Below are 15,481 nucleotides of genomic sequence, written 5' to 3' on the forward strand. Positions count from 1 at the left end.
CCTAATTTTAAATATAAAAGGTCAACATTACTTATTAGTTATGTAACGGAATACGTAGGTAATTATATCTTTTTGATCAGCTCACTTAGGTCTTTTTTTAATCATCCAGATATCAATATTCAACACACAATAGTCACAATATCAAAGTAACTTCTATATATCATCGAAAGGTTGAAATCACAAAATTAATTAAAGAGCTAAATATTAAAATGGTAAAGTAAAAGGTAAACGTGATGTGATACTAAATGACGCAGGGACGCAAACGTGATTGCAATACAAAGGTTTTAGAAATGTGCCACAAAAGGGTAAAATGAGAATAAGCAGAAATAGCAAGATTACGGCTGTTTTGCTCCATAGGGACACGTATCAGACTTATACAGTTGCCGCAGTTATACAGTTATGTACACTGTAAATGCCTCGGTATGTACTAATGTCTGGTTCATATTAAATATTTACATACGAACTCTGTCTTTTTACTTGATTATTTAGGAAACGCCAACAATGTTAATAATTCTAATATAATTTGCCGAAACATTCGCGCTGAATCCATTTTCTTAACGTACGAGTAAATATTTGTATACCTACCACAGCGAAGTGCGTTGCGTTCAATCAATTCTATATCTTTGTCTTGAATATTAATTCGTGCAACTTGTTTCTATTTCTAGATAAATTAAGTTCTATTTTAGGAATAAATAATCACGTTCATAAGCCTCTTTAGGAATATTATTGTAATACAAATGATTAAATGTTTAGATTGTGTAGGTGGCAGAATTAAATTCTTAGATAGGTATTTATAGAACATCTATAAAATACTCTTATGTACCTACAGACATTTTGATGTAACTAGTAGCTATGCGTTCTTATGCTTTTAGCACTAGGAACATCTATCATTAGATGGATTATAATAGCATTTACTTTTCAGTTATTGGTGCGGTAGTGACTATTACTACTACGAAGACATGAAGTATTTATATTATTTACCTGCCACTTCTGCGACTACAGCCTAGCAGTTGAGAGTCGTCAGTTTTCCGCCGTACGGCCGCCCACTGGTAACGGTCTGATATAAATTTGACAGGTCCCTACAAATTGACAGTTCGCCGGATGATATCAGCTTGTCATCAGTTAATCGCAACAGGCCAATTTAGTGACTAACAAGAGGGACGCCGCTATACGTGAGACGCGATAAGAAATACATCCTATCGTTTCTCACGTATAGCGGCGTCCCTCTAACCCCATGTATACATGGTCCATGTACTCGTAAGATAAAAAAGTACGTACCTACCTAAACATTATCAAACAACATCAGAGGTAGTTTACTCTATTATTATAACACGGAAATACCCATATTATTTTTCACCACACCAGCTGGTAAAGGCTCTCTTGATACTTCAAAAACTGATAAGAAAATTGCATTTCATCCACAAGAGTGGCAAAGTAATTACATGCAAATTTTGAGTGGTTTCTTTATTTTCTTCTTCTTCACGTGCCATCCCCCGTCCAGGAGATCGGCGACCATATGTCTCTCTATGTTCAGTCATGCGAATTAGTTTATCTATGCTCTTCACTTTTAACCAGTCTCATATTTCTAGTCCATGATGTGCGCCTTTTACCGCTACCACGTATCCCTTCAATTTTTCCTTCAATTATTAATTTCAGTAGGTTGTATTTATTGTTTCTATATATATGTCAAAAATATGCTGCTTTCCTTTTCTTTATTTTGGCTGTTGGATTTGACTTTTAACTTTAAGTAATGATTTTAAATGATAAATATTTAATAGTGTTCATTTGGATTTGATTTGTAATATTTTACAGTTAGTATTTTATCGACAAGCTATCAAAAATGGTTTGCATTGAATCTGCTCCTCCTCCTCACGCTGCTGACTCCTCAGTTTATTTATGCTTGCTTTGTCATCAGCCAATAGCGCGAGATCTAGCTGTAAAATTTAATTATAAGCGAAGCGTCTCCGTTTCAGTTCCGGCAAAAGTGCTTTTGTATGTCCGGCTGTCCAGCTGGTTTCGTATACCTGTATCTATACTTTTTGTCGAAATTTTTTTTAATTCTAATTAGCTCTTACATGAATTTAAATCATATATAAGTAGAACTGTAAAATGTGTATGTAAAGTTCATTTTTAAGTACTCCGTTTTAGTTTAGTTTTAGATTAAATTATTATTTCTCTGTAATTTTACATGTGACTTATAGTTAAATGATTTACATGTCATAAAAAAAGATTGTAAATTTTTTTTAACGTGCTATCGTAATCTTCACTCGTGAGGGATTCGGTAGCTAGCCGCACTGCATAAAAGAAACAATGCCTTTTGTTTAACAGATTAAGATCTGAGCTGAAAAAATCACCTCAAACAATTTTAACTATATATGACTTGTAATTTTTACTGTTACAGTGAAAATTATAGCACTACAGTAGTGTTATAATTTTCAGTAGTTTAATGGTAAGTATAAGTATCCCCATCCTGGCATGCCGAGACCGGTGTTCGATTTCTTCCGATTATACCTATTGATAATAAATTTGGCGACTTTCGAGATGTTGTCGCAGGACCTCGGTCTATAAAGCTCGGTTGATTCGGGATGTCATCTGAACGTGACTCGGGGGCTTGCTATGGCACTCGTTCCGGCAATTTCCGGCGCAAACGTGCCGCCACTGTACGGCAGCGTTAGATAACTATAAATAAAAAGACGGGGTAACATAACAACTATCTTAAATTTTGTTAGTAAGTAGTATCAAATATAGGGTTATCCAATGTCCAATACTTTCATAAGAAGCTGGAATTGGACTTGAGGATGTTTCAGGAATAAGTATTAGGTATGTTAGCTTCTGCCTGCGATTTTGTCTGCGTGGGATGATGATGATAAATGATAATGATAAACTGTCTTATACCCTTTCTCGGGCCTCCAACTATCTACGGTATATAATATTTACTTTTGTGTCTAACTGGCTTAGGCTGCCTGTCCACTAGAGCGAAGAGGCAGCGGAGTGATAAGCGAGATAAAAATCCACCAATAGAATTGCATAAAATCTCTCCTCCTTGCGCTATTGGTGGATTTCTACCTCGTTCACCGTTACCAGACGACAGGCAGCCTAAATCCCTTCTGAAATTATAAATGCTCTGAATGTAACTCTGTCTGTCTGAAATTTGGTAGGGAGAAAATTTGAGGCTCAGGAAAGGACGGGTTCAAAACGGGACCCTATTACTAAGACTCGTCTGTCCGTCTGTCTGGCTGTAGTATCTCAGGAACCGTGATAGCTAGAAAGTTGAAATTTTTACAGATTTATTTCTGTTGGCGCGATAACAAAAAATACTAAAAAGTATGGAACCCTCGGTGGGCGAGTCCGACTTACACTTGTCCGGTTTTTATCAATCATCATACTACAGACGCAGTCGCAATCGCAGACGAAGTCGCGGGCAGAAGGTAGTACTGCCGTGTCAGACGTATCTCTGCTATCTTTAGATAGCAGAGATACGCCTAACCAGTGCAAAATGAAACTAGACACTATCCTTTACATAATACTTAAACAAAATTTCAAAAAATGTCTTTAGTTACTGAGATATTTCATGTTTTAAGATAGACGTTTTCGAATTTTTGGACATTGAGTTATGCGTATCTCTTCTAACTCGAGTTAGAATAATTATGCGTAACTCTTCACAGTTTTTTTACGGCAAACTGGATATCTACTATCTCGAGTTATCATAGTTTCGCGTAACCACACTCAGGTAGCACGGCGATAGGCGGCTCGCGGTGAATTTATCTTGGGTACTGCTCTCCCAAGTGCTCATTAAGACGTCTTGGATGACCAAAACAGCGTGTGCCTATGTTACACCAAACTTGAGTTCCACTAGGTACAGCCGGGGATCAGCATCAGCTCTATCTTGGGTACTGCTCTCCCAAGTGCTCATCAAGGTGTGTCGGATGACCAAAACAGCGTTTGTCTACGTTGCACCAAACCTGAGTTCCACTATTAGGTACAGCTCTCCCAAGTGCTCATCAAGGCGTGTCGGATGACCAAACAGCGTTTGCCTATGTTACACCAAACCTGAGTTCCAATAGGTACAGCCGGGGTTCAGCATCAGCTCTATCTTGGGTACTGCTCTCCCAAGTGCTCATCAAGGCGTATCGGATGACCAAAACAGCGTTTGCCTACGTTGCACCAAACCTGAGTTCCACTAGGTACAGCCAGGGTTCAGCATCAGCTCTATCTTGGGTACTGCTCTCCCAAGTGCTCATCAAGGCGTGTTGGATGACCAAAACAGCGTTTGCCTACGTTGTACCAAACCTGAGTTCCACTAGGTACAGCCAGGGTTCAGCATCAGCTTTATCTTGGGTACTGCTCCCCCAAGTGCTCATTAAGACGTGTTGGATGACCAAAACAGCGTGTGCCTAGTTTGCACCAAACCTGAGTTCCACTAGGTACAGCCAGGGTTCAGCATCAGCTCAGCTCTATGTATACTAAAACCTTCTCCAGAATGTAACAAACACTTTTCTGAAAACCGCATCAAAATCGGTTCAGCCAAACGCGAGATAATCGTGGACAAACATACGGGTCAAACTGAGAAACTTTTTTTAAGGCGGTTAAAAATTTTGGAGTAACTGACCTTCTGCCGTTAATTCCGCCTTTTACACTTACTGGGATTCAATATTAAATAAAGTACATACAAACAAACACACACATACATACATATATACATACACACATACATACATACATACACGCAAAACATGCATACGCTATTAAACATAAGGCTCTTTCCACCAATCGATTGATCTACTTTATAACCAATGATGTAAGGACTGACGGAAATCGGGCTCCTTGTATGTAATGTGAGTTAGCACATTATAAAATTGATTATCTTGTGTAGTCTGGTTACGCGTTTTACTAGGAGCACTAATACAACGAACTCTTACAACTTGAGATAAAAGAACTACGCGTGACCACCTCAATATTCCCCATGCCCTGGTTACACGTTTTACTAGAAGTTGATACAATGTAGTCTTCTAACTTTAGATAAACGAAAACCTCAATAAGCCCGCGAGCCGTGGCCACGCGAAATAGTATGAGCGCTCATACAACGAACTCGTCTAACTTTAAGTTAACATAGTTACGCGCAACCACCAAATGTATGAAACAGTGGTTACGCCGAACTATGTTTATGCTTTTATTTAAAAAACTATGTACTTTTACAAACAAAAAGTAAAGAAATATTATTCTTCACGTCTATTGAAACACAAAACACATATTAAAAATGACTTAACTCAATAAACTCACGAAATATATGAGTTTATTAGTTTTCACGCTCACCAAAAACTTTAAAGTCGATTTACTCAAAACTGTGTTTTTTGAGATAGCAGAGATACGTCTGACACGGCAGAGTATTGCATAAGTCAAAACAAAAGGTATATTGGTTTAAAGTGATATAGTTGAGTTTGGAATTTTGACTTTAGCTATTAACTTATTATCTATTAACTAATTAGCTATTAAGGGTCGGCAACGCGCGTGTAATATCTCCGGTGTTGCAGGCGTCCATAGGCTACGGTAACTGCTTACCATCAGGCGAGCCGTATGCTTGATTGCCACCGACGTGGTATAAAAAAAAACTTACTGCCAACCAAAAACGAGGATCTTGTTAAGAATGTATTTTTCCTTACTCCTGCATTTTAATTTTTTAGGGTTCCGTACCCAAAGCGTAAACACGGGACACTATTACTAAGACTCCGCTGTCCGTCTGTCTGTCTGTCCGTCTGTCTGTCTGTCTGTCTGTCTGTCTGTCTGTCTGTCTGTCTGTCTGTCTGTCTGTCTGTCACCAGGCTGTATCTCATGAACCGTGATAGCTAGACAGTTGAAATTTTCACAGATGATGTATTTCTGTTGCCGCTATAACAACAAATACTAAAAACTACGGAACCCTCGGTGCGCGAGTCCGATTCGCACTTGGCCGGTTTTTTTACGATACTGTGTCACGCCGACATCATCGACCACGCACGTCGCGGCTCGCAATTAACCACGGCTGATTGACTTTTTTCTTCTGCCGGTCGAACACGACATTTTTATACTGCGACCAATAACATACGCTAGCTCATATTTATTTATTTAAACCAGGACTCGGAAACCGTTTTATTTTTCAAACCGATTTCGTTCAATCACCTGGGAACGAAAAGGTCGCTGTGAGAAAAAAAAATCGGCCAAGTGCGAGTCGGACTCGGGCACGAAGGGTTCCGTACCATTACGCAAAAAACGCAAAAAAATCATGTTTGTTGTATGGGAGCCCCACTTAAATATTTATTTTATTCTGTTTTTAGTATTTTTTGTTATAGCGGCAACAGAAATACATCATCTGTGAAAATTTCAGCTGTCTAGCTATCACGGTTCATGAGATACAGCCTGGTGACAGACAGACAGCGTAGTCATAGGGTCCCGTTTTTACCCTTTGGGCACGGAACCCAAAAAAAACAGAGTAACAGATTTACATTTACTATCACATTTTTGTGATGTGACATGAATTACATTAAGACGAAAGACGCTTCTTCGTACAAACATAGTCCCGTCCCGATTTTCCGATCGGGATATTAACATTATAAAAAATATTTTAGGTGCTTTCATTAGATAGATAGGTACTTATTACCTATTAACCATATAGCTATGCCCTTTTGTTAGATTTTTTTCGATTTTTTAATTATTGTAAGAGTTAGGAGCTTTTAAAATATTGTATGTGGAAGATGGTTTACGCTCCTTTTATAATTTTATATGAAATAAGTCAAACGAATGCGGCAATACATTAAATTGTGTGGAAATATTTTCCATAAAGTCAATAAATGGGGACTACGTATGGGAAACGGTCATCCACTACCCTCCACTCCCCTCACTCCACCACTCCATCCACTATCCTCTCAGTTGTAAATAAATAGTTTTGAGCACAATAATCAGTATCATTGACAACACATTTCCATATGCAAGCGTGTTGTGGTCCCGCGTCGATAACGATAAGCGTCATCACTTGTGGTTAGTAATGGACGAAACAAGCGTGACGATAATACACTTGCAGATTTATCATTTTAAATCAACAGATTACAAAATCGTGCAATTTTTATCACTTTGTTAGTGACAAGTTATATTTTTTGCTGTAGCGTCAGTGTCTTCGGTAGTATAGTGGTAAGTATCCCCGCCTGTCACGCGGGAGACCGGGGTTCGATTCCCCGCCGGAGAGATTGATTTTATAGTTTTTTTTCTATAATACGAACCCATTTTTTAGAAAGAGATTTTTGTTGATACAATCTTTATACTCGTATTACATATCTTATCTATAAATGAATAATTTATTTGATGTACTTATTATGTTTTTACTATCTGGTCTAGCCATATAATTTTTACAATTGTCTGAATTGATCCCAGCAACGCTCCAGTTCCACAATTGTAGGTAAGTAACCATCAATCGAAATAATAAGAGCCTATTTAAAACAGATCCAACTGAATGAATTACAAAACTGAGCGAATTGCCAGACTTAAGTGGCAGTGGGCGGGTCACATTGCTGGCAGAACCGATGGCCGATGGGGCTGAAAGGTTCTTGAGTGGCGACCGCGAACCGGAATACGCAGCAGGAAAAGACCCACAACAAGATGGTCCGACGATCTGGTGAAGATCGCGGGGAGCCGATGGATGAGAAGACCGGTCTGGAGTCTCCGGTGGTCTTGTGGAGATCCCTGGCGGAGGCCTATGTCCAGCAGTGGACGTCTTTCGGCAGATATGATGATGATGAACTGAATGGGATACCTAGTTCTCTATTGACAATCATAATAAATTGGCCTCGATATCCAATATTACAGCCAGGCTATGAAAGATGTTACTACTTATGCTAAAATCGGATAACGTAAAACAAAGACTCACAGACCGTTCTAATATATTAAATCGTAGTTTGATTATTTTTTACTTGTTCAAATACCTTAAGTTCAATTTTATTTTGCTCTTGTGTGTATTTAACGGATAGGTACAATTTTGTTCAAGTGGCAAAGGTAAATAGACGGCACGGTAAGTAGAGTTAAAACAATCTTTGAAAACACGCGCCTCTATCAATAGTAAATAAATTGCTGTCATCTCAATACAACTTTCCATTTTAACAGAGCTGGGCGTTATTTAGATAATTTCTTATCTGGATAATTATTTCAAATAAAATCATTTCAAATAAATTTATTCGAAGATAAATTCAATCACAAATAGTGCGTTGACAACTTTTTTATTTAGATAAATTATCTAGATGAAGATGACTGACCTCGTTTGTTATTGAAGTAAGCTTATAATAATAAATTTATATATAATGTCACGTCGGGTCAAACCGTCACACTGACATTGCTCATAAAATCAGAAAAATATTGTTGCAATTTCATAAACGCTGCAATGTCGTCTTCTAGCTCTAGCTTTCAACATGTCTCCAATTCAGCAATATTCAGGAGAAAAATGTGCCATATATGTATATTTCATATATTTAAGTATGTACAAAACATTCATTACTTTTGTTGTAGGTTATTTTCATTTCGTAACCGAACTATTTAAAAAATAATATTCGCTCCGTGCATGACTGTAGCGCCGCCCTAGTACACATGTATGGAACATGTGTATAGCTTATTTGACAGCTGCCAAATAGTATGAAAATGTCGTCCTACAAAAGTACATATTTTCACCACGTCGTGCGTTGGCGTCGCTTGTATTTCCCCCCACAACAACTTCGCACATAGCCAATAGTGAGTAGAGATCGAAATTTAGAACTATCCGCCTCTAAAATTTATATTCTACGATTAAAATCATATAAATTTCGCAAATATAATGAGCCGCATAATTTAGTCAACCGACCCACCCGATACATTATGAAGTGAGGGTCCTAAGATTATTCCGGATTAAATTTCCCACATGAATACGGTGAAGTGTGAGAGCACAGTACAGTTTATCATACAGTCCTCCAGTGTGTGAGCCGGAACTACCCACTCGCTTGTTGTACAATACTGTATCCTTCTTGTTACAACAATATAATCGATACTATAACGATACGGAAAAAGTCGCTTGTGAAGTTTGTGTTTCTCTGCAAGATCGAGCTAGAGATGAGGCGATCCGCGGAAGAAACAAGTTTATCAACATAGCTGAGTGAGAAATTTGACAAACATAAGAGGAAAGTGGACGATCGCTCTTCCATTTAAACATAATCCTCATTTTCCTCTCAGGATATTGAGATTATGGATAAAAATTTAAGAATTTGATGTAAATAAGTTACATGCTCCTTCGATTGACGTTTTTCTTGTAAGTTTAGTGTAAGTAGTATTCATCAAGTTGTAAAAAAATATGTTCTATAAATAATGTTAATATGTCGAGTTGAAAATAGGGACTACGTTTGTGTAAAAAAGCGATCGTCTGGTTTCCTCTGGAATGGAGGTGGGGAAATCATTTCTAGTCAAGCTTACGGTCGCTGGGGTAAAATGGACCGACGATCTAGATCGTATCGTAGAACAAAGTAAAAGATCAAAAGAAAAAAGAAACTGCAATTAAACATACATCGTGTAATGATGATGACAATGATAATTGCCACCTGCGCGAGATTCGGCACGATTACTCAACTGGTACCATAACAATAACAAACGCTCTCCGGCACGCATTCAACACGCGTTAGATAACTACGTATACAATGTATTTATGATGAATTCGTTAGTAATGATCTTATCTTACCTCTCGCGTATTCCAGTATAGGAGGCAGAGGAAGTACCGAAACCATTAGTGGGCTGTGGAAGACTGTGGATTTTTTTCCTAAACTTAATATACAAAAATAATATATTTAATTACCGAATCAGCTCATAAAATTTTACAAGATTTGGTTAAGAAGTATAGGTAGAACAGCTGGGCCTACAAAATAATTTTTGCCCAAGTAAAGCTGAAACGGAGACTTATTGTAGGTAGACTAGGTAGAAGACAACTGGACACTTAGGTATATTTTAATTTAACATATTTTAATATGATTTTTAATGTTAAATATGATCTCGAAAATTAAGCGGATTACACCATGGTTGTAATTACTTGGGTTCTCCAATTATATTTTTAATATTAACTTTGGTCTACGTAATTGTATACTAATTAATATACGTAAGTGTACCTTTTAACTAGCTATTGTACTCGATGTAAAGTAAAAGAAAGCATTGCACATGTAACGTTAGAAATTCAAGATATCAGTCGCAATAAGTGCAAAGTAAAGAATATTTCAGGAATGCGGAAAGGATCGGGGAAATATGATATAAGGACTGTTCACACACCGAGCTACTATATAGTCAACAACCACAGATATACCAGTCTAAGTCTAAATCTCATTTATGCATAGTTGTTTGGGATGCATATATCAAGTTATATTGGAGAAGGTGAAGAGAGAATGTTTTGTGAAATAGAAGATCCCACCCTGTGACTCAGATATTGACCAGGGATGTTTACAGAGTTTTAAAGTGAATTAATTTCAAACTGAGTTCACACTGTGCTTGCTAACCGTACTCAGTAGTTGCTGCGTAAGCATTACAGCTAACATTACTGAGAAAACTGAAATATTTAGCGCACGGAATTATTTTGTGCATTAAAAATACTTATCGAATCTTATTTATAATAGCAATTTTTTTTACAATATTCATTTGTGAAATTTCAACTTTAGCCATTTTAGCAAGTTATTCTATCTTCTTTATTGTCCTCATCTTTTATGTGGTTGTTGGTCGCGGAAACAAATATGTTTAATTTATAAATGTATCATGACACTATTATGACTAGATACGAATTCTTTAAGACCAAGTCGCTGCAAGCCTATGTTCCGAAGACATTTATTGTTAAATGATGTCATGTTTTGATTCAAATGAAAAACAAAATGTAGGTGTGAAGACGAATTGACCTTCGGAACATACAAACGGCATAGGTATTCAAAGACAATAGGACTCCCATTTTTGGCTTCACTATCGCTTAGCAACATTGAGGCCAAACGTGATACCACAACCGATAAAAGGAAAAGTTGTACCCAATAAAAACGTCTGGGGTGACTAATTTTTAAAAATTCTCAATAAAATAATTAATTAATTAGCATCTAACTTGTGAGTACAAGCTACGAATGAAGCGCCGAAAATGTCGGCAAAAAATATTCGTGTCATCTCTACCACATACGATATGCATGTAAAACTGATTACAATGGTAAAGTCGATAACTGTAACAAGACTTATTGACTAAGACGTAATACAATACAAAGGTTCATTCATAAAGATTCTTGCCACTTTCCCCCATCGTGGTAGATAATGAACTCCATGACCGACATTTTCGCAAGAAGCGTCAGCTACATCTTAATTGTGTATTTCTTAGGTGCAATTAAGAAAAAAAGAGGCATTAGAATTTGTTTAAAAAACTGGTCTTGATGTTTGTTTGATTCTTAGTGCGCAGCCTAGGTACGGTTTTTTTCACACTAAGGAAGTCAGCGAGCGAGCAAGATGTACTGAGAGTTATGTGGAATCAATTCAATATCAAATCAAGAAACCAGGTTCTTAACATTAATAATGTTCGGATTTCTGAGAAAAAAATCTACTTTTTCGAATCAGTATGATCTTAAATCAAAATAAACACATTAATGGTTTTTCATTACGGTTTCATGTTTCAATTCATAATAGTGGTCCGTCAACTTATAATCTCAATTGAACACGGAACAAAATGTTTTAATAGGTATAAAATTCTTTAGTATAGGTAGGTACTTAAATAAAGACAAAGGGAACTAATGTGCTTCAATGCCTTCAATATGACGTTAATTGTTCAATGTGCCTACAGGAATCTCGTTGACAAGAATTTTATCTCTACCTATGTATTTTATTGAAAAACCATTCATCATCATCATATACTTAAGAGTAAGTCTCTTGTCGGTGGAGCAATTTCCATGTTTCGCGGTCCTCTGCCTTCTCTTTGACAGCCTGATACGACACGACGTTGAGTTTTGCCTTTATTTGATGCATGTACGCTCTCCTTGGTCTTCTCTCCTTCCTCTTTGCTTCAACTTTCACTTCTATGATGTTTTTGATAAATTCGTCGTGTCGTATCAGGAGCCCAAGCATCTTTCCTCTTCTATTATCTAGTTCTTAACAAAGTCCTCTTTTTTCCTACTATACGTAAAACCTCTTCGTTGGATAGAAAAACCATTACTCATTATTTATAGCAAGATTATTATGACAGTCAATCAATACTCGGCGGAGATAATGCGTGCTCCCAGTGCCTGTCTGCACACCACCAACATATTTATACAATACAAATATTCTTAATTCAGAGACGTAGAGTTTATAATTGCTTGTTTGTACATTAGATAAGTTGGTCAACAAATAATTTGTCACCGGTTCGGTGAGAAAATAATTCAGTCAGCTGATAGGATTACGTTTTGATTGGATGCATATGATAGGTTGAGTTTTTCCTTTATTTGATGCATGTACGCTCTCCTTGGTCTTCCCTCCTTCCTCTTTGCTTCAACTTTCCCTTCTATGATGTTCTTGATAAATTCGCCGTGTCGTATCAGGAGCCCAAGCATCTTTCCTCTTCTATTATCTAGTTCTTAACAAAGTCCTCTTTTCTCCTACTATACGTAAAACCTCTTCGTTGGATTGAAAAACCATTACTCATTATTTATAGCAAGATTATTATGACAGTCAATCAATACTCGGCGGAGATAATGCGTGCTCCCAGTGCCTGTCTGCACACCACCAACATATTTATACAATACAAATATTCTTAATTCAGAGACGTAGAGTTTATTATTGCTTGTTTGTACATTAGATAAGTTGGTCAACAAATAATTTGTCAACGGTTCGGTAAGAAAATAATTCAGTCAGCTGATAGGATTACGTTTTGATTGGATGCATATGATAGGTTGAGTTTTTCCTTTATTTGATGCATGTACGCTCTCCTTGGTCTTCCCTCCTTCCTCTTTGCTTCAACTTTCCCTTCTATGATGTTTTTGATAAATTCGCCGTGTCGTATCAGGTGCCCAAGCATCTTTCCTCTTCTATTATCTAGTTCTTAACTAAGTCCTTTTTTCTCCTACTATACGTAAAACCTCTTCGTTCGATTGAAAAACCATTACTCATTATTTATAGCAAGATTATTATGACAGTCAATCAATACTCGGCGGAGATAATGCGTGCTCCCAGTGCCTGTCTGCACACCACCAACATATTTATACAATACAAATATTCTTAATTCAGAGACGTAGAGTTTATTATTGCTTGTTTGTACATTAGATAAGTTGGTCAACAAATAATTTGTCACCGGTTCGGTGAGATAAGAATTCAGTCAGCTGATAGGATTACGTTTTGATTGGATGCATATGATAGGTATGTAATATGATTGACGTTGAATTTAATGATAAGTACCTATAGCTTTGTAGGTTTTAAAAATCCAATTCCAATCCAAATCGGCTGCAGATGAAGTAACTACCTACTCGTATGTAGGTTATGTGCTTTCAAAAATACTGTTTAGACCACCTTAAGTGTTGTTTTTTAATACCCTTAAAACTAAACCACACAGCATACTGTTCTGCTGCCTTTCTAAGCTGAAGTAACCAAAGCGCTGTGAAGCCTGGAAAAAATTCAATATAGGTAGTTTATATTATTATTATAGTTTTCCTTTTACCTACATATTTCCATATAGTTTCAAGATCCTTCCTAAGAAGACATGTTTTCGGTACATATTGTATAGTCCATTTGACCCCCTTTGTAGGATTTTTTTATTACTAAGTTTCTTCACACAAACAGTGTGAAGCCTCTAAAATTGCAGTCGAAAATGGCGAAACAAATATTGTTACAAAGAGCCTCTCTGCGAAGTCTCAAGGCTGGCTTTAAAAACTTTTTCTCATGCAAACTTTTAACCATGTTTTAACCTTTTTTTTTTACCATCCTTAGAAATTACATTGCGTAAAAAGCCCTCTTACTGTTTGGTCACGTGTACGGTAAATGCCTGCTGAAAAAAGCTCCAGCTCCTAGTTTCAGTATATTTGGTTGTACGTTTGTTATAGGTGTATTAGTCGGTCAGTCAATCAGGACTTATTCTTTGATACCTATACTACGAGTATACATGTTCATTTGACAGCGCAGTCTCTAATAAGTAGGTATAGTTATGTTCGCAGACAGAAATGTTCCCGCGCTGGGCAATTATTCCATGAAAAAGGGCTGCATTTCATTCTTGGAAAACTGAGGGTTTTGTTTCAGCTACATCATTATCGCCCTGCCAAACTGAAAGTGCCTCCTAACGCTGAAGATTTTCCACGAAAATTGGTAAACTAAATACCTATGCTAAAATTTTTGTAAACTCTGTTTTCTTCAATTTCGTAAAATAATGATTTGCAGTGAGCTTTCATTTCGCAGTATTTTTAATATTCGGTAAACACTTTTTTCTACGGAAATTTATTAAGATTTATACAATCGGGTAAAATTATATAAAGCGTCTATTGAAAATTATAAAAAATCAAAACAGTTTCAATACGAATTCCGCAACAACCTGTTGCATTGTGTAGAATTCTATTTCATCCAAATATCTGTCTGTCGGAAACCTCAAATACAAACTATTTTAACGAATCATATAGGTACACACGAGGAAAACATAACCGGCATTTTTAATGCAACTACCTACCTGAAAAACTGGAAGTCAACGACCGGTAATAATTGCCACTAGTCCTAAGTCACAGACACTAATCACTAACGAAACAAATGACACAATAAATTATAAACAAAACAAATATCCGGGATCACGTTATTATTTAGCTGCGTTCAATTTTTAATTCATCGTTCAGTTTGTTTATGTTACGCGATCTCGTACGGATCGAGCGACGGCGAGGCGTGCGCTCACATTCACAGTCCGCTTGCAACTAACAGCCTGGCGATGAAAATCGTTCGCACCGTAGCCAACCGAGTGTGGAAAACGCTTTCGTCACTACGCATATACAGTAATATGTACTAAGTAACGTCTTCTCGGGCTGAGGAAATCATTCGCGTTTTAATTGCCGTTGCGAGGTTATTGCAATAGTTATTGTGCTGAAGAGCAAAATAGTACTTAGTAGGTACAACTAAGTGTATATATTGAAGCATTTAATGAATTTAAAAAAAAACATCATGACGTTATTAATTAGGTTGCAATGGAATTACTTCGGAAAAAGGATTTTGCCAAAATAGCAAAGCAGTATTAGATTAGAAACACTTCGCCTCTGCAATGCTTAACGGGCTGCAAACTAATAAATCGACTTTTATTTTCAGCAAAGGGCTTTGTTCTAATGGGAGCTGAAAAAAGAGATTGATTACTTAGGTACTTTTGCTTTTGGCATCCACTCAGACATGTAGGTATCTTAGTAGACCACTCAACATCAAAACACTGATGTCATCATGCACATGTATTACTCTGTATTACTTTTATTAAGTTCTTTTATTTTAATATTACACATGCAGGACCGTG

The 15,481-nt window shown here is 36.9% G+C and overlaps 1 protein-coding gene and 1 non-coding gene across 3 annotated transcripts in view; one reads left to right on the forward strand and one right to left on the reverse strand.

Moving 5' to 3' along the window:
* LOC134746644 (rap1 GTPase-activating protein 1) overlaps window positions 1–14,870 on the reverse strand; it is a 382,127-nt gene extending 367,257 nt beyond the window's left edge. Inside the window, exon 1 of one of the 2 annotated variants that reach the window (XM_063681131.1) lies at window positions 14,666–14,870. The gene's annotated coding sequence lies outside the window, so the exon portion shown is untranslated. The remainder of the gene's footprint in view (window positions 1–14,665) is intronic. The other variant, XM_063681130.1, reaches the window with a different exon arrangement.
* On the forward strand, window positions 7,145–7,216 carry Trnad-guc (transfer RNA aspartic acid (anticodon GUC)). Its single transcript has one exon. It is a non-coding gene; the product is annotated as a tRNA-Asp (tRNA).
* Window positions 14,871–15,481: the final 611 nt, after the last annotated feature.

The sequence above is a fragment of the Cydia strobilella genome, chromosome 13 (assembly GCF_947568885.1).
Source record: "Cydia strobilella chromosome 13, ilCydStro3.1, whole genome shotgun sequence".
In the NCBI taxonomy this organism is placed as follows: domain Eukaryota; kingdom Metazoa; phylum Arthropoda; class Insecta; order Lepidoptera; family Tortricidae; genus Cydia; species Cydia strobilella.